The sequence below is a fragment of the Melospiza georgiana genome, chromosome 3 (assembly GCF_028018845.1).
Source record: "Melospiza georgiana isolate bMelGeo1 chromosome 3, bMelGeo1.pri, whole genome shotgun sequence".
Taxonomy (NCBI): domain Eukaryota; kingdom Metazoa; phylum Chordata; class Aves; order Passeriformes; family Passerellidae; genus Melospiza; species Melospiza georgiana.
The window spans coordinates 22,119,541-22,134,912 of NC_080432.1; the positions used below are offsets into that span (position 1 = coordinate 22,119,541).

Consider the following 15,372-nt stretch of genomic DNA (forward strand, 5'->3'; position numbering starts at 1 on the left):
TTTTGGAACTTGCTTCATTTGTTTAATGCAGAGCTTTGAATGTCTTTAGCCTCTAGGCATGACATATTCTTTACTCATTTTCAATGGATCTATTCAGTGAATAAAGAGCAAAGATCAGAATTTTAGTCTGTAGAGTAATGCTCAAGCATTAGAAAACAGAATTCAAACTGCAAAGCAACCTTTCACTTGCTGTTTCAGGACTTCTTAGTCCTCAGGCTTTCTGAGAAAATGCAATAATAGATTTATATAGGCAATTTGGTAAATAGCTTCACTCATCTTGAGAGGAGGTGTAAGGTGTAAGTGCTCTTTTTTACTTAGCATTATAATGAAACAGGAGATGAATCAGGTCAAGGTGACCCACTCTCTGTACCAGAGCAGGTTTATCATGCTGTCTTGGAACATGGCTAGAAATAATATTATGCAACTTACTGAGAAAAATATTCCATGCAGCACCTTTGGAAACAAAATATAACCTTCACTTTGGAGCAGGATGTCCAGGGTGCTTTGTGATCTCAGACGTGTTAAAAAAATCCTTGGTTTCCCAGTAGAAATTTCAATGTTGGAGATTTGAACTGAAAATTCCTACCTCTATGCATTTTACAAGAAAGTGGTTAGTAACAAAGATGGGTAAAGAATTGCAGTGTCTTCTCCTTTTAAATGATCTGGTTTGTGTTCATGACAGCCACACTGCACAGTCAGTTTGAAGCTCTTGACTGAAGTTTTGTGGTTAGGGCACCACATGGCTAAGATCAGTTTTCTCAGTTGTTATACCTGACACCTATGGTTTCCTTTTCATCCCATAGCTGGAGGTCTGCAGTGGTCTCCACTACACTTGTGATACATTTAATGTATTTGATGTATTTATCTAATAATGAAGCTGAAGGACTTGGTAAAGTAAAACATTGATCCGGTGTTCAGTGATGTTTGTACAGATAATTAAAATTGTTGCTGTTATTGTTGGTAGGCAGCATCCAGGAGCTGTTACTGAAGCTACTTTTTGTAACTGATCAAAACTGTTTTGATACGTGTAAGAGTGGCTGGGTATGCTCTTTACTTTTCAAATTCAGCTGGAAGAAACATAACAATGCTCTAAATATTACTTTCATGTTGTTGTTAGTGTAAATACACTGAAGTTCATATACACACAGAATGGAAAACTGTTCCCAATTCCTTCCAAACATATGGCAAATACAGAAAAAAATATATTTGTCATCTTGGTTGATGTGAATTTTTATTTTTCATTATATGAAAGTAGGTTTTTTTGAATAATATGCCTGCTGCAAATGCAGGAGTCCATGAGTGAACTGAAGGATGACTCAGCTATAATTTTTTGACAGTTAAGGTTACAGAAAAGTCAATCATAGCATCTTGTAATGATGTGAGGCTATAAAGGACACTGTGCTTCTTTTCTCTATTCAGTTCTGATTAGCTTCCTCACATCAGGCTTTGGAGTGTGTGGCACTCTCGTGTTCAGGAGCAATATTGCGGTTATTACAGGCTGCTTCTGGGATTCTTAGCTGGGTCAGACAAACTAATCCTTCATGAAGATGGGAAAATGTCCCTTTTGGATCCCTTGTTTAGATTGCTGATAAAATAGTTCCTCTAAATCATGGGTTGACTGTAGTTGTCAAACATTTCCTAACTGCTTAATGTCATCTGTTATCAAAAAGCCTGATTTTTCATTTTCCTGTTTAGTATAGTCTTTGTCTTTCCTGAGCCAACTCTCAAAAAGTATTCAACTACACTGATTAGTGTAAGATTTATAACATGCTCAAAGAATTATAATTAAAGTTTTAGGAGCCTTAATTTTAGCACTATGTTTACCTAAACCCCACAAATATCTAAATATAGGAGGCTACTGTGCTTGCATTGCACTTCATTTGCTACAGAGGGGATTAGTCAAAAAAGCAGATGTAGAATATATTTGTCTGACAGCTGAGATGATGTAGAAACTGGCACTTTCTCCACCATCCTTCTGTTCTATAGGTTTTGATTTTGTTCTTAGAAAAACTTTTGGATTTGTTTTTCTTGACTACTTGACTGTTTTCTGTGAATTAAAATTACTTGTGCTGAAGAGGTAGGAGGTGTACAGGATTAAAAGTACAGTCTCAAAGAAGAGTTTTTCAGTAGAATTTCTTGTATACAGTGGCTCAGGAATGTGAGACAATTGAGAAAGCCAAGTGAAACGTCAACAGAAACTTCACCAAAAAAACCAAATTCAAAATAACCTGGTATAGATTTTATCGGCTTTTTTCCCTGTAGAAATGAGATTAAAAAAAGCATTTCTCTTACTTCCCCCAATGCTCTCCTTGTTCTAGCCATAAGTTCTCTTTGATTTCAATCTTCGTTTACTCATTCTCTAGGCCTGCTTTCAGAAAACATCTCTTAGATTTCTCCTTCTAGGGAATTCTTTAAGTGTGTGTTTTTCAGATGTGCTGCTTTTCTTCTTTCTGTTTTAAAAACATTTTATTTTTAACTGCTTCTAAAAATAAAATTGATTGAACATTCAAATCCCAATATGTCATTCAAATTGTTCATTATACTTTTAAAATTCTGTTGGTTCTTGGCACAACTCAAATGCTCCTTTAGGTACTTTAAACTGACAAGCCCTGACCTTTCTTTCCCTGCATTCAAATAGCATCAAATGAATGTTACTGTAATAAAAATAATATATGAATTTTATATATATTTCATTGCAAGTACAGAAAAAAATCCAAGGAACCATGTTCTCCTGAATTGAGATGCTGGAAAAACTGGTCTGCATTTAGTTTATTAATATTTTGTGGATGATGTTGACTAATTTCAGTAGCCATAAATAATGTGAAAGGAAATGACTGTCCAGGAACAAGATTTGTGCTAAGAAAATTTCCCCCAAACTGAATCCATTTAGTGTTAGGTTTGGAGTTCTGCCTGCCTCCTTATTGCTCAGAATGTGGTGTTCCACTAGAATCAATGAAAAAACTGTTTTCCTGCTCAGTGCTAAATAAAACTAAATAAATCTCCAGTCCTACAAACCTCATGCATTTAGCATTGCTTCTAAAGTTCACAGACATAAAATTTCTGTTGTGCAGGACATTCTCTGTGGCACCCAGAACTGGTTGTCTCAAGCAGATTGTTTTAATCTCCCATATGTCCACATTTGACTCCAAATATTTTTTCCATGCAGAACATATATCTTTACAGCATTTGAAGAACTTCTCACATCTGAGGATGCACTATGTATATGTTATTCAAACTGGTCCTGAAGTACTCGAGGTGTGACTCTGAGGTGCTTGGTCAGCTGTGCGTTTGCACAGTAAATCAGTGCTCAGTTGCTTTGATTTCACTGTATCTTTGTGTCAGTTCAGTGGGCTCAGTGCTTCAAAGTCCCAGGACAAAGCAAGGTGCAGTTCTACCAAAACTACCAAATGTTTTGGTCATAAACCAAATCTTCCAAGCTCTGCTACTCGTAACAAAGCTGTAGTTGTACCACTACAAAGACATTGGTGACAAAAGTGGTGTTGCCACCATTTTGAGAGCTGCCAAAGGTTATTCTGTTCCTTTATCCCCTCGCCTTGTGGAGTATCTCTAAATCCACTTTAAATTCAGAGCATTGGGGTAGGACTGAAGTAGAGAATGTGGGATTAAGCACAGACAGACTTGCAGTGAAGAGGAGAGAGATACAATAAGTAGCAGGCAGTTGATGAGCCAGTTGGAGCACATAGAAGAAAGTGTGAGAATTAAAATTTGTGAGGCTGCAATGGGATTGTAAGAGATGTATTGTTGTAGTTCAGATTGAAGGGGTAAGATTTGCCCTGATGGATGGAAAGAGCCAGATGGGATGGATTATTTCTTTTTGAAGACTTTGGTCTGGGAAACTGAAGGATCTTTCCAGGAAAATCATTCTGCCATCATTGTCTCTGGCAATAATACCACCAGAAAGTGAGAGCAGAACAAACTGTATTTGAGAATCTGAATTCTGTATTTTGGGTTCAATCTTCTTTCTCATTTTCCATAACTTTTATGCAAAAATTTTGTTCATGTGGCAGTTAATACACTTTTAAATATGTTTATTTATTTAAATTGCTTAAAAATAGTAGTTTTCAACCAGTATTGCCAAGAATTTTCTTTAATCCTGCATTGTCTAATAGTATTGTCACTTCCATATGCAAAAGATTGATTTTTTTGCTTTCCCAAAATGTTTTGCCTTAGTTGACTTTGATCTGTCATCACCTGGATAATTTATAAATTATTAAGATTTATGTTATAAATTATTAAGATTTATCTGATTACCTCTACAAAGAACACTGTTGTACTATAGCATGAGTGTCTTCTGGAGGCTTTTCAATATGTACAACAACAGGACAGTTTTCTGATAACATCTCTGAAATAAGATCATTTTGACAGTCCTGCATCTCTTCTGTGGGAGTAATTAATTTATTTGGGATTTTCCTTAGATCTAGTAATCCATTTAATATAACAGACTTGCTGAAAAGCAGTTTTCCAAGATATTTTAGGAAATGACTGAAATTATCCATTTCCTATGATGAGGAATGTAGCATTTTTAAAGACTCTCTCTTCTGGCTTTCATTGACATGGTCAAGATCATACTGCTTATACCTAACTGTGTGGCAAAGAAACTGATAAATGCTGTTTTAATGAAGCCCAAAGAGATGCAATTTAAGCATTTACTTCCTTATGCTAGCTGCACTAGGGAGAGTGATGCAGAAACCTATTTTAAAAAGAAATAGCTGTTTCTCTGAGGCACTCAGCATTGATTCTCAGGGAAGTATATATTTTCCTGTGCTCCATGATGACAATTTCTGAAAGTCAAGTAAAATGGAAGGCTGAGGTGTTTGGCTTTGTTTATCCAGCAGTGTAAGAAGGCCTCATGGTAGCAAAGCTTTGCTGTGGCATTGGCAGAAGAGCAAAATCTGCAGTGAGTCCTTTGTCTGAGGTGGGAAATAAGGCCAGAGTGGTGCCAATTCTGCAGGTTAGAGAGGGTGCACCACTGCCAGAGTCACTTTGCTAGCCTAGGAAAGGCATATTGGACAGATCAAAAACTCATCAGTGAAAAGATTATCTTATTTTTTTTACAGAACCTCCCTCTGACTTTGACCTTCTGGTAATGCTATGATGGTGGTGGCAAAATAAATGTTCTTGGAGATTAAATATTTTATTTCTGCATGCAGAGCTGGGCCTAGTCTAAAAATAAGCGTTCCATTAAAGCTTTGCATAATGCTTAATAGAGAAATTTAAACTTGCAAACTCCCTTATGCCTTAGAGATTTATCTAAAGTTCTCTGTTTTCCACACTTGTGGACAGGGGTGCAGAAGATGAACATATGAGTCATTGTGAAGATTAAGGTCAAGATAAAAAATTAGAACTTTCAGGCCTGTCCCAAGTCTCATAAAGCTGCATGTACATTTTAAAGTACAGAATTTCGTTTTGTTCTAAACACTATTTCCCCAAAACCTCTGAGTTGTAAACTTTGAGCAAGGGAAAGGGGAGAAGGTTTAGAGGACCCATCCTTTTGCAAGGGGAAGAACAATATATTTTGTGGTGATGGTTTGGGGTGTCCAAATTGTCTTCACTTTAATATCTTTATTAAAATTGAATTAAATATGACTTAAGTTTAAAGAATGACAACAGGAGGGAAAAAAGTGAAGAGAAAGTGAAATCTCCACTGAAAAAGTCAGCCAAATTTAATTAGATTACTTTAGTATTTCAATACATCTCTGTTCCTCAACCTATTACATGTTGTAAATAATCTGTGATGTTCTAAGGGTTTGAGACCTTCTAAAGCTGCCTTAGAAACAGCTCTTTCACTTCATCTTCAATACTTTTTAATCAATGAATGTCATCAAGTGGACACTGGAAAAATCTGTCAAAAATATTAGCGTTATTTACTGTAAATGAAACTAGAGAACTAAGTTGCCCAGCTAACTAACCCTAACAAAAGGTTGTGAGTAAAATCTTTGCTAAATTTTATGTATGTATAGGTTTGATGGTGAGTACGGCATGTGTTGTTCCATGACTTCTGGTGCAGTTATAGGTGATACCAGCATTTCAACATTTATTGAAACGTATGTGGGCAGGTTTATTAAAGAATTCAAATCCAAAGAAGTCTGGAGTCATGGTTATCTCATTTTTTTACAGAAGGCTATGGGCCTACTGTCTGTTTTAGAAGTTAATTATGATTTTCATTATTTGTATTAGTTTAAAACTAAAGTTTTGCATTGTTTATGTTTGGCTCTGTGGGAAGTGAAGTCCTGACAAAATGAAGCTCTGAAAGGAGAACCCACATGTATACAACCTCTATCATGGGTGTACTAACTGGGGCTAAACTTTTTATTCGGGACTATAACAGGAACAGTGACTGCTCTGCCAGCAAATGTTCACACTGGGCTTTGTTTCTCCAAATTGCTGTAACTGGCATGTCACTCCTGTATTTAGCTGTACTGTGTAAGTGTGCATTGAAAAAAATCTATTGTGGATCCCTCCGGAGTGGCTCTTTGTGCAAATTAGTGGATTTTTGTTTGCTGGAAGAGACCATCTTTGGAAAGCAGAATAGAAGTCCCTAATGAATAGAAGAGTTTTTTTCAAAGCAGTGGAAAATTGACATAAGCAGGACATTTCAAAAAGCTCTGTTTCTAACGTGCTAGAATGTTAGTAATGTTAAAATGTTGAAATAACTAAAAAATGTAGAGTAAAATACCTCAAAATGATAAAATTTTCCCCATTCTGGTTGGCTGTTCACTCATGCTGTAGGTTCTATGTAGCTATTTTATCTGAGGAAAATTCTTATGTTGTTATAATATTTAAAGTTCAGTGAAGATGCATATTTTCAACATTATGTGCTGTAATTTTCCACCTTTCTCAAACTTTTCTTTTAATTAGCTTATTATTGTTTTGGGAGTTTTTTGAGGGGCGTTTTATGGGGTTTTTCTGTCTCTTTTTATTTTTAAGGTTGCTGTCTGAAACCACTCTACTTAGGAAAACTCATGCTTGAAGTCTAATGCAAATTTGATACTGCCAGCTCTCTACAGCTGTTCTAATTCTGACATCCTCTGTCTGCCTAAAAAAAAAAAAAATCACAATTTCTGTGTTTGTACTGCCTTGTTGGGTGTACTGCTTCTTTTTGTTTCACATTAATTTTTAATCATGCTTCTCTTCTCCACACAATCTTTAGCTGGCTGATTTGGCTTCTCTCTTTTTCTGTTACAATTCTGCTCTCAGATATTTATTTTGGATATGAAAAATATATGCTCTCAGGAAAGTTGTGATTCTTAATGGCAGTGTTTAGTATCTGTTGCAGTCTCACACCTGGGAAATGTCTGGCAAACTTTTTCCTAGACATCTGTGTGTTCTGAGTCCTCTCCAGAGTGACTAGGGAGACAACATGGAAGGACAGCAGATTAATAAATCTCACGTTGCCAAGAGTAGCAGAGAAGCTGATGTGTTAATATGTAAGGAACCATTTGTTTTTTATTCCTTGAACATTGTCAAGGAAAAAAAACCAAAACAACACAGATAAAATGCTAAGTTTTGCTAACATTATGATAGAGATGTCTTTGTAAAGATGTTTGTCAACTACTGACTTAGTTATTGAAGGTCAGGGGGATTCTGTTCTCATCAACACAGATATAATTTTGAGAGAAGAGTCACTGACAGACTTTAAAGAAAAGAGCTATAGTTTTTACTGAGAAAATAGACTAAATTCTGTGTATTTTGGAGTTGGAAGATATGTGTACTTCATCTGGAGAGGCTATATGAATTAATGTGGAAGTAGGGAGGATATATTTCTCAATGCATCCATCTTTCTCTTTTGAAAAGGTCATGTCTTGACATTATGCCTCTTCTGCCATTTATATGCATAGAATGATAACACACTTTGAAATGCTACTTTGCTAGAGAACATTCTGTACTTTGAGTTATCACATGGCAATTTATAGTGTATTTTTTGTTCATAAACATGTTTTCAGGCAAGTGATAACAGTGGAGAATGCTTTTTAATATCAGTTCTCTTTATTCTCTAAGTATTATCTGAAAAAAGGACAACTCCAGGAAAGTGTAGGGAGAAATTAAGAGGGCAAGTATGGAAAAATATTTCTTTTTACAGCTTCTATGAGCAGTTCTGTGATCTGTGAAAGGCCCCTGTCAGTCTTTTGTTTATCAAAGTAGCTATGTATCTTTGATCTCTGCTTCATAATAGTCTTTTAGGTACAGATGAATGCAAGTCACTGCTGAATACAACAGTGAACCAACTGGGCATTGTTTGGAGGATCAGGAAGATGGGAAAAGATGGTTCTGATTTTTATGTTTTTGTGCAGTATTGCACCATGCTGACAAGAATCAGTTGGATGCCCACATTTAAAGTCTTTTCCATCATCTGGAGGAATAAATAGAACATGGATGCATGTTGGTTAATATTAAATATAGATTATTTTTTTAAAAGCTGCCTACTAAAACTTTAATGAATTTGAATCAACTTTGGTTTAATATTTAAAATGCATCTCTTTAAAATATAATATAGGGAAGAGAAATTGATACTGATGAGGAATAGAAACAAGTCTTGTAAGGTGAAATATTGCACCTTGACAGCTCAGAACCTTTACTGTCCACAAGCATGTGAGGGTTTGCTAAATTGAGATTTAACACTTAGCTCCAGGAGCACGTGGTACCTGGGATTTATGTCAACCTCAGTGACCCAACCAGCCAGGCTGTCTTCAATCCTTCTCCATTCCCAGCACTATGAAAATGACTGCTGACTCTTGAATTCATTGGTGGTATTTACAGCTCTGGCCTGAACTGCTGCAGTGTTCTGTAAAGGTTCTGCTTGTGGACAAAGAGCTGTCTGCAAGCATCTTAATTTGTGCTGCCAGTTTCATGGTTTAGGTTTTCTAAATTAAGTGATATAGCTTGGCCTTCAAAGCTTTTACTAATGATTACAGTTAATTTATCTCACTTTCCCTCCAAATGCTTCAGTAATTTAGTTTTTCCTAAAAGGATGTTTCTTTTTATCAGCAATATCCATTTATTTAATGTCCTCTAACTTTGTCCAGTCCTGGAATTGTACTTTAACAGACATTTGCAATCATTAGAACACTGAATATGTCAAAAGTGGAAGGGTTCATGTTCTAATTATCTTGGGAATTATAAGTTCCAGCCTTCCAGTTTTTTGTCCAGGGTATTTGGGGCATGACACAAATGAATAAATAAATAACAAATTTCTGTATATAATGCAATTAATGCTTTTACAAATCATTATTTATAAATAAGCAAGCAAGTAATATGTATTTCAGAGAGAAACTGAGAGAGGGCCTGAAGAAAAACTTTGAATACAAACCACAAAAATATTTTTGGGGGGGTGTGAAGCATAGATTTAAATTAAATGTTAATTTCTGTTATAATTGATGTTTATCATGTTTTAATTTTCTTGATTTCTGTTTCATTTCAGTGAAGTACAGAGATGCTAATTCAGAAGAACCATTTGGCTTCTGTTTAAGACACTGGAATTCTGCTGTTGTAGATTTACTCTAGGCTTTGCTAGCTTTTAGTCAAACCTGATCAAGGAGTTCAGTATCCAAACAAAACTGCAAGCCTTTGAGAGAGGCAAAGTGATTTTTTTTTGGAGTTGTTTGGGTTTTGTTTCTTTTTTGGATTTTTTGTTGTGTTTGGTTTAGGGTTTTTTTTAAGTAGCAAAATGTTTAAGTCAATTATTTAATCCGGTCACAGTTGTACCCCATAGATTTCACTCCTTCACTCACTATCATCAACTTTTCCATCAAAACACATAAGATCTCTGGCCTGGAATTCTGGTGCTCAGCACAAAGCCAAGGCTGTGCTGGGTGTGAAGCACTCACTGCATCTCTTGGGCTCCCTTTGCTGACAGTGACAAACAACTTTTTGGTCTGCCTTGTCCTCATGTTCATAAGTCAGCAGTTGTTATGGTGGTTACTTTGCTTCTGATTTTTGCTTACTTCAGGCTTTGTAGCTCTCAAACAAGGAGCAGCAATCTCTGCCTCTTTTCTGTTGGGAAGGTGTGTGTGCCATATGTTTTTCCATGTTCCACTAGCAGGAAAATGAGCTGGTGTGATGGACTGCAAGTGTGCTGCCTGTTGTCAGATTGGGGTGTCTGTGCTGTGTCCTGTCAGAGCACTTGCCTCGACAGAAACAGCTTGTTCTCACTTTTGTATCTGGGGATGATGTTCTGGGAGTGGTTTCCCTGAAAAAGTGTTCTTTGTGTACCAGAAACACAATTCTTTTAACCCTGAGAGTTGTGCTGCTGCTTTCTCAAATACGTATTTGTTATTCATTCATAAATCTTATTCAAAATTTATCTTATTCAAAATCTAGTAAATATATCTATATAATATGTGAAACCCAAACTTTCTGTCCTGAAATCTGCAAGTCAGCAATTTCTGTTCATGAAGGTGGCATCTGGAGGTTTCATGGAGATGCTGGAATTTGACTTAGATTCTATCAAGTTGTGTTTGGCTTTTTTATTTTTTTTTTTTTCTGCCCGGCTCCTGAGTGCTTACACAGGTTTTGTTGCTTAGATCCTAGTTCTGACACATTTATGTGTCAGCTTGTTATGTTGTTTGTGCATGCATTTGCCTGAAATTAAGAAACTCAGCAAACCTTCACCCTCCTGCTCTGGAAGGTCTGACTCAATGGGCTCTGCAGGAGGAGCTGGCTGATGACAGAACAGTGACAAGCTTCTTGCAAAGCACGGCCAGGAGCTGGGATGGTGTGTTCAGAATGCGGGAGGAAGGGTTTGGTTCTTTGGGAAAATAAAATTTCTGTTCTACCTTCTTGGGTGAGTACAGTCAGCACCAGCTTACAGGGAATTCTGTCTGCCTCGCTGGAGTTGTGCTGCTGTGTGAAATTGATTTGTTCTGATGATAGAACAGTGCTCTGATATTTAGGCAATGCTATGCTAATATAACAGTGCTAGAAAAAGCATGACTAATGGCCAAGACCATGAGGACAGAGGTTCTGGACTGCTCCTGTCTTTTGCCTGGTGATGTTCATGTAAGTATTGAGCTTTAATGCTCACACCCTTGTGTTTCCCTCCTGACTGGCTGTAAGTATTTTTGCATACAGAGACCATTTATCAAAGCAATTCCACCTCATACAATGCAATATTAGTATTCACTACAAATAATAACCAGTGTTGAAATAAAATTATCTTCCCATGCCTAGTTGACATAAATATATAAATATACTTCTGCCCACAATACCTAGCTGTGATTGAAAATCCTCTTGCAATTTCTCTAGTATGAGTGAAGAAAAAGTATTTACTGTCATTCTTGTGGCCCACATCTTTTTATTAAATGCAACACAGAGATGTCAGGTATTTATTTCTGTGCAATATAATTTCTATTAATGTCAGCACTTAGATGATAGCTCTGCCTTGCATTCCTCCTGTTGCAGAGCTTTGGACATTTCAACAGCTGATATAATATAGTCAGAATGGTAATCTAGGTTGGTATGATCTAATAAAGTTCTCTCTGAAATAAAAAGTATCTTTAAGATTTGTACATTGACTCTAATTGAGTCAATAGAGAAATCAAATGATTAAAATGCTGACTAATTCAAGTAAGCATGAAAATTGAGCTTTGCCTGTCTTCTACCATCAGGCTAAATAAGGTTAGATAGAAAGATTCTTTTCTTTTTTCCTTGGGGGTTTGTTTCTGAAATCACTAAGAAGCTAGGTTTCAAACACGTTTTTGAAACAAAATCACAATTTACTTTATACAAATTAAACAGCTCTGTATATGTATTTTTAATGCTAATTTCTTTTCCCCAGACAACACTAAGCTAAATTTGAAAATAGTTTCTGCTGGCCTGAGATCACTTTAGATGAGTGCATCAACACCTTTGGTCATGTTTAATGAATGCTTTAACTACTTTTATTCTTGAGTTACTTTTGTTTGTGCTGCTTTGAACTAGAACAAGAATATTAATACAGCATGTCCCCACTTGCCCCTGGTTATTTATTAATTTTTACTGTGGAAGGGTAAGTGTGCCAAGCAGAATCACTGTATTTCTGCCAAGTAAATGGTCCAACAAAGAATTACAAAGCCTGGAGTAAATGGGGCCTCAAATTAAATGCAGACAAAGTGATGTGGGCTCAGTAAATCACAATAGTGGGACAGTGTAAGAAATGTTCCTCATCTCAGAATTATATAGACAGGACTAGCGAGTATTGTGAAGTCAACAGCAGACAGGAAACTCGCATTTCTGTGGGAACATTTCTGAATGATAAGTGAATGTGGAAGTTAAGATATCTAACATTGTATGTATATAATATTTTTACATACCTTTATGTACCTTGAAACCATGGGATCTCTCTTTGCTTCAAGCTCCAATTTTGTAATGGTCCCTGATAGTGGGTTTTTCAACTCTCCTTTATTCACTGTGGGCAATTCAGGTTCATTTGAAGAATGAAACAGTCAGAGTCTGTGTTTAGTCCTCCTAAGAAAAAGCATTCAGAGACTGTAACTTACAACCCTCCAAAAAACCTCTAGGATAAAATAAATTTCTCAAGCTAGTTTGGTCTGTTCCTTTCTGACCTCTATTTCTGGAACCAAGGAGGGAGGATCAGCTACAGCATTTGTAAATGATCACTACTCCAACGTTATTTTCTATGGTTTGAATTGTAGGAATCTTGTATGTCAGGCACATCAGGATTGTGCCAATTGAAATTGGTCTGATGTCTTTTCTGTTATGTGGTGTTTTATTTAATGTGAGCAAGAGCTCCAGCCTTTTGACTGCTATTGATAGAGATAGGTCATTTTTCTGAAAGAACAATGTATTTTTAACAGCTTTAGCCTTGTCTGTTGAGAGGTGTTAAAGGGTGAAAGAATGCTATGGGAGAAAAACAAAGTACATTTGTGGATGATAGGTTCCTTATATTGAAATAATGACACTGAATTTCTGTTTCAGTCTTGATCAGAGAGGTTTTGAACTAATTTTTCTTTTTCTCTTAAACTCATTTTCTGTCTCACCCTATAAAATAAATACTGAGGAAAGTTTTCAGAGAGTAAAGAAGAATTTCTTTATTTTTGCCTGTTTTTGGTAGATTTTTTTTTTAAGCTGTAAGAGGTTTCTTTCAGACCTCTACTTCTAAATGCTGAATGCTCAAATACATACAAAGCAAATATGGGAGTTTGTCAGACTTCTCAGGATCAAAGCAACTTTTTTTCCCCCAAATATTAAATTATAATTCATTGCTGCAAATGTCACAAGAACAATGACAGAATGCTAGCAGATTCCCATAGAGTTCATATCAACATTTTAGAGCATTTTCTATTTATTGCCTTTTTATATTGACACTTTTGAATGGAGAAAACAGCACAAGTACATATTTTTCTGTAAGCATTATCCTGTGCTCTGTGTGTTCCTATTGTTTATGCAGAAAATACTTACCATTTTCTGTTGAAACCTTTTGATTCTAAGTATTTTAAAGCTAGTGGGACTTTGAGATATCACTGAAATTGTGCTACAAGTAATTGCTGCAGTGGTTTTATGGTCACTTCTTGTCTGAAGCACTGCACCTGAAATTCATATCAGATGTCTTTAATGTCATGTAGCTTGAGGGAAGAATGAAGTAATTCATGATACATCTGAGTATTGTATTTTTTAATTTAAAACTTTGACTAGAACTGCCAGAATGAAAGTTTTTTGAGGCCTTTAATCAAGGTATCAGTTAAAGTATCACCAGACTTGAAATATGGTAATTCTGCTCTGCATAGCAAATAAAAGCAATCTTTTGTTCCCAACAGACCAATTTGAAATAGAGTCTGTGATTTTAAACACACTTTGTAAATTGTAAAACTAAACAAAAAATGAAAAATCAAGTAATTTTACAAGGAAACCACTATTTAGGAAAGTGTAGTTTTGGAATGAAGAAGGCATACAAATTAGTAGATTTTTAAAAATTTTTAAGTTGCCTGTATGGAATTAAAATATGTTCTGTTGTAGGGAAGCCCATTTAAAGAGAAAAGTGTTTAAAAGAAAATAGAAATTCTCAAGTGTGGAGTCTTCAGAACATGGGGGCAATGGCTTGTGTCTTCTTTCTATGATATCAATGTGTTGTATATCATAATGAGGATGAAAGAAAAAGGAAGAAAAAATAGAAATTATAATTTCAAGTGAAATTACATGACTTTTTTGAAAAATGCATAGATGTAAAATGCATAAGTGTAGGTGTGCACTCAGTTTTGTGGTTTTTTTTCTAACTGAAATTAAGATTTTTAGCTCACTCTGTCCTTCAGTAACAGCAGTAGTCATTTTAGTACCTGTGGTTTCTTTCCCCTTTTTTGGAGGAAATTACTCTTTCTATGGTATCCCAGACTTCCTGATTTGAGGAATATGAGCTCTTCTTATAAAATATATTTTATTTTTCTTATTTCATTCGACCTACTATAGTTACTTTACAAAGTCTTAAAGCTCCTGTGAAAGCAATACTAGTCCTTTGCTTCAAGAAGGTGTAGAAAAAAGAATGAGGATCTCTTTGAACCTTGCCTTCCTCCCCAAAGTTATGTAAATTCATTTAGTGCGATCTTGGCCTTTTGAAATATTCTTTCTACTCTATGAAATACTCTTCATGACAAGTAAGCTTAGAGATAGCAAAGTCTACTTATTGGATGCTTTGTTACTCATTGTAAACCCCAAGAAAATAGGCAAGTATTTAAGTTCATACTCTACAGATGCTGCTATTCCTTCTGTCATAATCTATTACTGGTTTATAGAGGAATTCCTGTTTCTCAAGGCACAGAATTTAATCTATTTTACTTTCAGTTTAGTGTCATTATTCAAGATAGTGGATAGAGCAGATTGCTTTGAAAGGTGGCACAGGATTGAATTGCAAAAATGAAATGCACACAGCTACCTGGGCTTTGTGTATTATAACAGATGGATGCCTTCATTATTAATTTTCTGATTAAGTAGCTTGGCATACAGAGCAGATATGGCTCCAGGATAATTATATTTAAAATGTATAGAAGTGATTGCATTTTTGGACTCACATAATTCCATAGTTAATAGAGTGAAGTCTCAGGCTGATTTATGCAACTTTTAAGATGGAGTTGTAGTATGAAGAATTCCCAACTTCTGCAATTATATTTACTTGACAGGAATAACTATTGTACTTTGAGATACTCCAATGCAGTGAAACATTTTGGCCTTACCATGGTAAAAAAAAATAAAAAAACAAAAGAAAAAACTGCACATATGTTAATCTGAAGGAAATTAGTGTACATTCAGCTTCATTTTATTTGGTGTATTGAATGACAAGAAGTTCAGTAGCATTAAATATACATAGAAATTAAGATCATATCTGAATATTTTTGATAACATTTGTACCAACAACTAATGAAGAAG

The 15,372-nt window shown here is 35.6% G+C and overlaps 1 protein-coding gene across 29 annotated transcripts in view; it reads left to right on the top strand.

Annotated features, from left to right (window-relative positions):
- NRXN1 (neurexin 1) overlaps positions 1–15,372 on the top strand; it is a 681,183-nt gene that overhangs the window by 234,434 nt on the left and 431,377 nt on the right. The gene's annotated exons all lie outside the window — the stretch shown is intronic.